The sequence below is a fragment of the Nicotiana tabacum genome, chromosome 1 (genome assembly GCF_000715075.1).
Source record: "Nicotiana tabacum cultivar K326 chromosome 1, ASM71507v2, whole genome shotgun sequence".
NCBI classification, from domain to species: Eukaryota; Viridiplantae; Streptophyta; class Magnoliopsida; order Solanales; family Solanaceae; genus Nicotiana; species Nicotiana tabacum.
The window spans coordinates 125,886,478-125,896,747 of NC_134080.1; positions in this window are offsets into that span (position 1 = coordinate 125,886,478).

The following is a 10,270-nucleotide window of genomic DNA, read 5'->3' on the forward strand; positions in this document are numbered from 1 at the left end:
ATGTCCTTGTATGACAAGTACTCTATAATTTGTATGTAATCCATGGGCAGTACTCGAGTAGAATCGCCAATGCACTTTCGTAAGATAGATACGTGAAAAACTAGATGGATAGACTCCAATTCTGAAGGCAATTCTAACTCATAAGCTACTTGACCCACTCTCCGATTTATCCTATAAGGCCCAATATACCGTGGGCTAAGTTTGCCTTTCTTCCAAACCTCATCACAACCTTCATAGGTGACACTTTTAAGAATACTCAGTCATAAACCCCGAACTCTAAATCTTATCACCGCACGTCAGAATATGACTTCTGGCGACTCTGAGCTGTCAATAGTCGATCCTGCATCAACTTTACTTTTTCTATGGCTTGCCGAACCAGGTCTGGCCCATGTAATCTAGGTTCTCCAACATCAAACCACTCTATAGGCGACCTACATTTTCATCCATAAAGAGCTTTGTATGGAGCCATCTAAATACTAGAATGGTAGTTATTATTATATGCAAACTCAATAAGCGGCAGATGGTCATCCCAGCTACCTTTGAAGTTGATTACACAAGCTCGTAAAATATCATCCAGTGTCTGAATAGTATGCTCAAACTATCCGTCTGTGTAGGGATGAAATGTTGTATTAATACTTACTTGAGTCCCCAATCCTTTTTGGAAGAACCTTCATAAGTTAGCTATAAATTGAGCTCCTCTATCCGAGATATTAGATACAAGGACACCATGCAGTCGTACTATCTCCTTAATATAAAGCCTTGCATAATCCTTTAAGGAATATGTTATTCTAGCAGGCAGAAAATGGGTTGACTTTGTAAGCCTATCAATAATCACCCATATCGAATCGAACTTATGCTGGGTACGAGGTCAGCCTACGATGAAATCCATATTGGTTACTTCCCATTTCCAAGTCGGAATCTCCATAGCCTACAATAATCCACCGGGTTTTTGATGCTCAATCTTAACCTACTGATAGTTAGGACACTAAGCAACAAACTCTGCTATATCCTTTTTCATTTTGTCCCACCAATATACTTCCCTGATATCGTGATACATTTTTGTTGCTCCGGGATGGATAGAATAACGAGAATAGTGAGTTTCTCCCATAACCTGCCGAAGCAGCCCTACAACATTAGGGACACATAAACATTATCGATATCCGATGACCCCATCTTCTGTAATTTCAAACGTTGTCTTCTCCTTATAAAGGGTGGTATCCCTATAATGAACTAACACATGATCCTCGTACTGGTGTTCCTTTACTTTAGTTACTAAAGAGGATGTTGCCGTATCTTGAATAGTAATTCCAATATCACTTGAGTCCAGTAACCGAACTCCAAGACTAGCTAGATGATGAACCTCATGGGCTATTCCCCTCTTTTCTGACCGTAAATACGACAGGCTACCCATAGATCTACGACTGAGGGCATCGACTACTACGTTCGCCTTCCCCGGATGGTATAAAATATCAATGTCATAGTCTTTAAGTAGCTCCAACCATCTCCTTTGACGTAGATTGAATTCCTTTTTCTTGAAGATGTACTGGAGGCTCTTATGATCCATATAGATATCATCATAAATGTTATACAAGTAGTGCCTCCACATCTTTAGTGCATGAATCACCGCGACTAACTCTAAATCGTGGGTCGGGTAGTTCTTCTCGTGCTTTCTTAGTTGTCTAGAAGCATAAGCCACAACCTTACCATGATGCATCAACACACAACCCAATCCAACGCCTGAAGCATCACAATAGATAACATAACCATTTGTCCCTTCTGGGAGCGTTAGAACCGGTGCTGAAGTTAATCTGTCCTTTAATGCCTGGAAACTTTGTTCACAAGCATCAGTCCATTGAAACTTTGCTCCCTTTTGAGTCAACTTTGTCAAAGGTGCTGAAAGGGAAGAAAACCCCTCTACATATCTCCTGTAATAACCTACCAAACCGAGAAAGCTACGAGCCTCCATCGGTGTTGTGGGTCTAGGACAAGTCTTTACTGCCTCAATCTTTTGTGTATCCACACGGATGTCTTCACCCAAAATGATATGCCTAAGGAAATCTACAAAATTCAACCAGAATTTACATTTAGAGAATTTTTCATACAACTTCCCTTTTTGTAGAACTATGAGCATAGTACGCAGATGGTCTGCATGTTCAGCCTCTGAACGAGAATATACCAATATATTATCGATAAATACAATTACGAATAGATCTAAAAAGGGTCTGAACACATGGTTCATCAAATCCATGAATACTGCTGGGGCATTGGTCAAACCGAACGGCATAACACAAAACTCAAAGTGCCCATATCTGGTCCTGAATGCTGTCTTCGGAATATCTTCATCCTTAACCCTTACCTGATGGTACCCCGGACCTCGAGTCTAGTTTTGAAAAACACTTACCACCTTGCAACTGATCAAATAAATCGTCAATCCTCGGAAGCAGGTACTTATTCTTGATTGTCACCTTATTCAACTGTCTATAATCAATACACATCAGTAAGTGTGATGACCCAAAAGGTCATCACTAGTTTTAAAAGGAAATTCTGCATTCCAAGGCCTTAAAAACCTCTTTTAGCATCACCTCGATTTGTGGGCGTAGTCCAGGCGGATAGCCGAAAAGCTATTATGTGAAAATCCATTAAAATGATAAATTTTGACTATAAAATGAATTAATTTGACTTCGCTCAATATTTTGGGTAAACGGACCCGGACCCGTGATTTGACGGTCCCGGAGGGTCCGTAGGAAAATATGGGACTTGGGCGTATGCCCGGAATCGAACTCCGAGGTCCCAAGCCCGAGAAATGAATTTTTGAACAAAATTATTTTTTGAAATTGTTTATAAGGTTTGGAAATGAATTTTGATTAAAACTCGATGGTATCAGACCCGTATTTTGGTTCCCGTGCCTGGTACAGGTCTTATATATGATTTAAGATAATTCTGTGAAGTTTGGTTAGAAACGGAATCCATTTGACGTGATTCAGACCTTAAATGCAAAATTTGATGTTTAAAGAAGTTTTGAGAAATTTCATTGATTTTGGGGTTTGATTCGATCTTCATGATGTTATTTTGGTGATTTGAGTACATGAATAAGTCTGTAGGATATTTTTGAGGTTGTGTATATGTTTGATTTGGCCCCGAGGGCTCGGGTGAGTTTTGGATAGGCCATAGAGTGTATTTTGGACTTAGAAAAATTGCAGAATTTCAGCTGTGCATAGTAGGCCTGCAGGTTTAGCAGATGTGATATCGCAAATGCGAGTGGCTTGTCGCAATTGCGAAGGAAGCCCAAGCCTGCTCCTTCTTGCAAATGCGAGGAAATCCATCGCAAATGCAATGTCCGCTGGTAATGCTTCAAGTCGCAAATGCGACATGTTGTTCGCAAATGGGAAAGTCCAGTTTTCCTAAAGGGTTCGCAAATGCGAGCCCTATTTCGCAATTCCCAAGCTAGCAGAGAATTGCGAACCCCTTTTCGCAATTCCTACATCTAAGACCTGCAACTTTTATACTTAGACGAATTTTTAACCCATTTTCATATCTTTTCAAAACATAAACTCCCTAGGGCAATTTTACAAGAACAACTCTTCTTCCAAATCGATTGTAAGTTAATTCTAACTCATTTCCTTGAATCATTAACATCTTTTAACATGATTTCAACTCAAAATCAATGATTTTCATGGGAGAAATTGGGTGTTTTGGGTAGAACCTAGGTTTTTTCAAAATATGGGGATTTGGACCTCAATTTGAGGTCCGATTTCAAAACAAATTATATATTTGGGTTCATGGGGGAATGGGTAATCAGGTTTTGGTTCGAACCTCGGGTTTTGACCATGTGGGCTAGGGGGCAATTTTTGACTTTTTGGGTAAAACTTTGGAAACTCATTTTCATGCATTGGGGTTGATTCATTTAGCATTTATTGATGTAATTAAGTAACTTGTGACTAGATACGAGTGAATTGGTGGTGGAATCAAGGGGTAAAGCTATAATTGAAACGTGAATTGTGTTCTTGGCATCGAGGTAAGTGTTTGGTCTAACCTTAGCTTGAGGATTAAGTGTCGAGTTCTATTTGCTATGTGGTAATTGTGGAGTGCGACGTATAGGCATGGTAACAAGTATCTATACATTGGTGTCTAGCATGCCCGTGAGTCTTTATATTATGATTATCATGACTTCGTTGTATCTTTCATGCCTTGGTGGTGGTTTCTATTTGTTGTATAAAGTTTGTGGAAGGAATTGTGACCTATGAATATTAAGGAGCATTGGCTCAAGTTCTATAATGAATTGTGAAAGTATAAGTGACAATTGAACCATTAGAGCATTGGCTCAAGTTTTGAAATGAATTGTGAAGGTATAAGTGATAATTGAACCTCTAGAGCATTGGCTCGAGTTGTGAGTTGAATTGTGAAGTAAAAGTGAGAAAAAAAAGAGATCATTATATTGCCACCCTTGCTGGGTTATTGTTGCTTTATTTGTTATCTCCCTTGTCGGGATGTTAATATTATTGATGTTGTTCCCTTGCCGGGACTAAATTGTTGAATTGTTGTTCCCTTGCAGGGATTCTTATTATGATTTAATTTATTCCCTTGCCCTATTGTTTGTGATTGTTGTTTGGGTGAGGAAGAGAATAAAAGCACGAAGGGTGATGCTGTGCATTGTTTTTGTGAGAAAAGAGTGTAAAACACGAAGGTTGATGCCATGTATGATTGCAAGGAGAGTGTAAAGCACGAAGGGTGATGCCGTGCCACACGATGTACCCTTCTGTGCCAATTATATTGATTATATGGTGAGGAAAGAGAGTAAAAGCACGAAGGGTGATGTCGTGCACATTTTTATTATATGATTGTTTGGTGAGGACGAGAGTAAAAGCATGAAGGGTGATGTCATGCATATATTGATTTCTGATTCTTTGTTGATATCCGAGTTATATTATTTCTTTCGTTTACTTGAAGTCTTTCTATTTGGAATTGATATTTCCCCCGCAGCATGCTTCCCCTCCCATACTTGACTGTTTATTTTTGTACTTCTTTTACGCTATATATATTGAATTGTACAAGTTATTTGGTAGTCTGGTCCTAGCCTCGTCACAACTTCACCGAGGTTAGGCTAGGCACTTACCAACACATGGGATCGGTTGTGCTGATACTACACTCTGCACTATGAGCAGATCCTGAAGCAGCTCTTGGTCCGTAGTTTGGAGGCTACCTTCAGTACACGCGGAGATCCAAGGCAGACCTACATGCATCCGCAGGCCATGGTGCGTCTCTCTATCCCTTATCCCCTATTTCAATTTCCTTACTTCAGAAACAATGTACTGTTATTTCTTCAGACTTTGTATGTAGAAATCTTAGATCATCTGTGATACCATGACACCAGGTTTTGGGTGATTAAGGCTTAAGTAGTTGTAATAAATGCAGATTTCAGATATTTCATTATTTTCTTCCACCTAAATTTAAACTTCTGTTATTTATACGTTATCTCTTTATATTTGTTAAAGAGAAATAAAATTGGTAAAAAGGTAATTATTTGATAATTGGCTTGCCTAGCTCCCATTAGTAGGCACCGTCACGACTCCTGAGGGTGGGGAATCCGGATCGTGAGAAGTTGGTATCAGAGCTCTAGGTTACATGGGTCTTACAGTTCACATACAAGCTTAGTAGAGTCTGAGGGATCAGTACGGAGAAGTTTGTATTTATCCCTAGAGGCTTCAGAGTTAGGAAAACTTCACATTTATTCTTTCTTGTCGTGCAGTTTGGTTTCATAACGCTGATTGAATTTCTTCTCTGTTCTTTCGCAAATGGCGAGAACACACGCTTCCTCATCCACTGACCAACATCCCGTGCCCCCAGCAGCAGCTCCCGCGAGGGGCAGAGGGTGAGGCAGAGGCCATGCTAGAGACCGAGGTAGGGGCAGAGCTCAGCCAAGAGCAGCAGCACCCGCAGCGGAGCCTCAGGTTGATTTTGATGATGAGGTTTTGGCCCCAGCAGTTCCAGTGGGCCCAGCTCAGGTCCCAGGGGGTTTATTTCTACCCTAGTTCTCCAGGATGCTCTGGACCATCTAATGGGCCTTATGGAGAGTGTCACCTGGGCAAGTTTTCTCCCTGTAGCACCAACTGTCTCTCAGGCTGGAGTAGGAGCCCCGACTCTTACTACTCGCACTATGGAGCAGGTAGTTCCCCAGTTCCAAACTCCAGCAGTTCAGCCAGTTGGAACAGTTCAACCGGGTTTGGTATCTCAGACCGGTGATGGAGCAGCTTTGTCTGCCGATGCTTTGTGGAGGTTGGATAGGTTCACCAAGCTCTTCACTACTGCTTTCAACAGTGCATCTTCTGAGGATCCCAGGATTATCTAGATTGTTGTCATGAGGTTTTCAGGAACGTGGGGATAGTTGAGAATAATGGGGTCGATTTTGCTACTATTCGCTTGTCTGGATCCGCTAAGACTTGATGGAGAGATTATTGTTTGGCTAGACCAGCCGAATCGTCAGCTTTGACTTGGGGGCAGTTTACTCAGCTATTTCTGGAGAAGTTTCTCCCCATCACTCAGAGAGAGGCCTATCTGAGGTAGTTTGAGCGTCTCCAGTAGGGTTCTATGATTGTCACCGAGTATGAGACCGGATTCATCGACTTGGATCGTCATGCTCTTATCATACTTCCCACCGAGAGAGAGAGGGTGAAGAGGTTCATTGATGGACTTATTCAGCCGATTTGTCCTCAGATGGCTAGGGAGACTGGGAGTGAGATATCTTTCCCCGAGGCGGCCAGTGTGGCCAGGAGAGTGGAGATGGTTCTGTTGCAGGGAGGTGGTCATGGGTCGGACAAGAGGCCCCGTCATTCAGGTAGATTCAGTGGTACCTCGTCTGGAGGTAGGGACTCGTATTGTAGGGGCCATCCTCCTAGGCTTTTTCAGTCAACACTCTAGGTTTCTCACGATGTTTCAGGTGGTCGTGGACCTCAGATGTAGTATTTTGATCAGTAGTCCTATAGTGCACCACCAGCTTCTATCAGTACACCACCGCTTCAGAGTTTTTGGGGTGGTCATTCAGGTCATCAAGGCCAGTAGTCTCAGCAGCCAATTGCTTGTTACACTTGTGGTGATATGGGTCACATTGCTAGGTTTTTCCCTCGAGCACCGAGTAGCTCTCAGCATTAGGGTTCCCGTGCCATAGTTCAGGCACCAGGTATCCTACAGCCCGTCTAGCCAACTAAAGGTGGGGGTAGAGGTGGTAGAGGCTGAGGTATAGGTATTAGAGGTGGAGCTTAGGTCGCTAGAGGTGGAGGCCAGCCAGCAGCAGGCCATCCCAGAGATGTAGTTTAGGGTGGTGGGGCCCAGCCCCGATGTTATGCTTTTCCAGCTAGGCCTGAGGTTGAGGCTTCAGATGCAATTATTACAGGTACGGTTCTGGTTTGTGATAGAGATGTTTCGGTGTTATTTGATCTAGGATCTACATACTCGTATGTGTCATCTTATTTTGCACCGTATCTGGTCATGCCTAGTAATTCTTTGAGTGCTCCTGTTTATATATCTATATCGGTAGGTGATTCTATTATGGTATATCGAGTCCATCGTTCATGTATAGTTGTGATAGGAGGTCTTGAGACTCGTATAGATTTGCGTCTTCTGGACATGGTTAATTTTGATATCATATTGGGGATGGACTGGTTATCACCTTGCCACGCTATCTTGGACTGTCATGCCAAGACCGTGACCTTAGCCTTACTAGGTTTTCCTCGTTTAAAGTGAAGAGGGACTCCTGGTCATTCTACCAGTAGTGTTATCTTTTATGTGAAGACTCGACGTATGGTCGAGAAGGGGTGTTTGGCCTATTTGGCATATGTTCGGGATTCTAGTGTCGAGGTTCCTTCTATTGATTCTGTGCCTGTTGTTCGTGAGTTCCCTGAGGTATTTCCTTCAAACCGGCCGGGTATGCCACCCGACAGGGATATTGACTTTTTCATTGATTTGGCTTCGGGCACTCAGCCCTTTTCTATCCCGCTGTATCGTATGGCCTCGCCTGAGTTGAAAGAGTTGAAGGAGCAGTTGCAAGACTTGCTTGAGAAGGGTTTCATTAGGCCTGTTTCTCCTTGGGGTGCGACGATGTTGTTTGTTAAGAAGAAGGACAAATCGATGAGAATGTGTATTGATTACCAGCAGTTGAACAAGGTTACAATTAAGAATAAGTATCCATTGCCGAGGATTGATGATTTGTTTGATCAGCTTTACGGCGCCAAGGTATTTTTGAAGATTGACTTGAAATCTGGCTACCATCAGTTGAGGATTAGGGCATCCGATGTCCCTAAGAAAGCTTTTCGCACTTAGTACGGGCATTATGAGTTCTTGGTGATGTCATTTGGGTTGACAAATTCCCCAACAACTTTTATGGATTTGATAAACCGAGTGTTTAGGCCTTATTTGGATTTGTTCGTGATAGTCTTCATTGATGATATTTTGATATATTCTCGCAGCCGGGAGTAGCATGAGCAACATCTTAGAGTGGTTCTTCAGACTTTGAGGGATAGTCAATTATATGCTAAGTTCTCAAAGTGTGAGTTCTGGTTGAGTTCAGTTGCATTTCTGGGTCATTTTGTATCAGCAGAGGGTATTCAGGTTGACCTGAAGAAGATTGAGGTAGTCAAAAACTGGCCTAGACCAGCATCAGCTACAGAGATTCGGAGTTGCTTATAGTTAGAAAGCTACTATCGTTAGTTCGTAGAGGGGTTTTCATCTATCGCAACCCCGATGACCAGGTTGACCCAGAAGGGTTCCCAGTTTAGATAGTCGAATGAGTGTGAGGCGAGCTTTCAGAAGCTCAAGACAGCTCTGACTACGATATAGGTGTTGGTTTTGCCCACAGGTTCAGGGCTTATACAGTTTATTGTGATGCGTCTCGCTGTAGGCTTGGTGCAGTGTTGATGCAGGATGGCAAGCTCATTGCCTATGCTTCGCGGTAGTTGAAGATTCACAAGAAGAACTATTCGGTTCATGATTTCAAGTTGGCAGCCATTGTTCACGCATTGAAGATTTGGAGGAATTATCTGTATGGCATGGCATGTGAGGTGTTCACGGATCACAAGAGTCTGCAGTACTTGTTAAAGCAGAAGCAATTGAATCTGAGGCAGGCAATATGGTTGGAGATATTAAAGGACAATGATTACCATCTTATATCATCCGGAAAAGGCCAATGTGGTGGCCGATACTTTGAGTAGGAAGTCAGCCAGTATGGGCAGTCTTGCTTATATTCCGGTCGGTGAGAGGCCGCTTGCTTTGGATATTCAGGCTTTGGCCAATCGGTTTGTGATGTTGGATGCTTCTGAGCCCAGCCGTGTGTTAGCTTACATAGTCGCTCGTTCCTCATTATTGGAGCGTATCCGAGATCGGCAGTATGATGATCCCCATTTGTGTGTCCTTAGAGACACGATGAAGCACAGAGGTGCCAAGTAGGTTACTTTGGGTGATGTTGGAGTTTTGATATTGTAGGGTCGAGTTTGTGTGCCTAATGTGGATGGGCTTTGAGGGTTGATTTTGGAGGAGGACCATAGCTCCCGATACTTTATTCATCCGGGTGCCGCGAAGATATATTAGGATTTGCAGCAGCATTATTGTTGGCGGAGAATGAAGAAGGATATCGTTGCATATGTGGCTCGGTGTTTGAATTGTTAGCAGATTAAGTATGAGCATCAGAGGCCTGGTGGTTTATTTCAGAGGATTGAGCTTCCCGAGTGGAAGTGGGAGAGGATCACTATGGATTTCGTTGTTGGACTCCCACAGACTCGGAGGAAGTTCGACGTAGTATGGGTCATTGTTGATAGGCCGACCAAGTCAGTGCATTTCATTCCTGTGGCAATCTCCTATTCTTCTGAGAGATTAGCTGAAATCTATATCCGGGAGATTGTTTATCTTTATGGTGTGCCCGTGTCTATCATTTCGGATAGAGGTACGCAGTTTACCTCACATTTTTGGAGAGTAGTTCAACGAGAGTTAGGCACATGGGTTGAGTTGAGCACATCGTTTCATCCTCAGACGGACGGGCAGTTCGAGCAGATCATTGAGATTTTGGAGGATATGCTCCGAGTTTGTGTCATTGATTTTGGAGGTTCGTGGGATCAGTTTTTGCCTTTGGCAGAGTTTGCCTACAACAATAGCTACCAGTCGAGTATTCTGATGGCTCCTTATGAGGCTTTATATGGTAGGTGGTGTCTGTCTCCGATTGGACTGTTTAAGCCGGGAGAGGCTCGGTTGTTGGGTATGGATCTGGTTCAGGATGCCTTGGACAAAG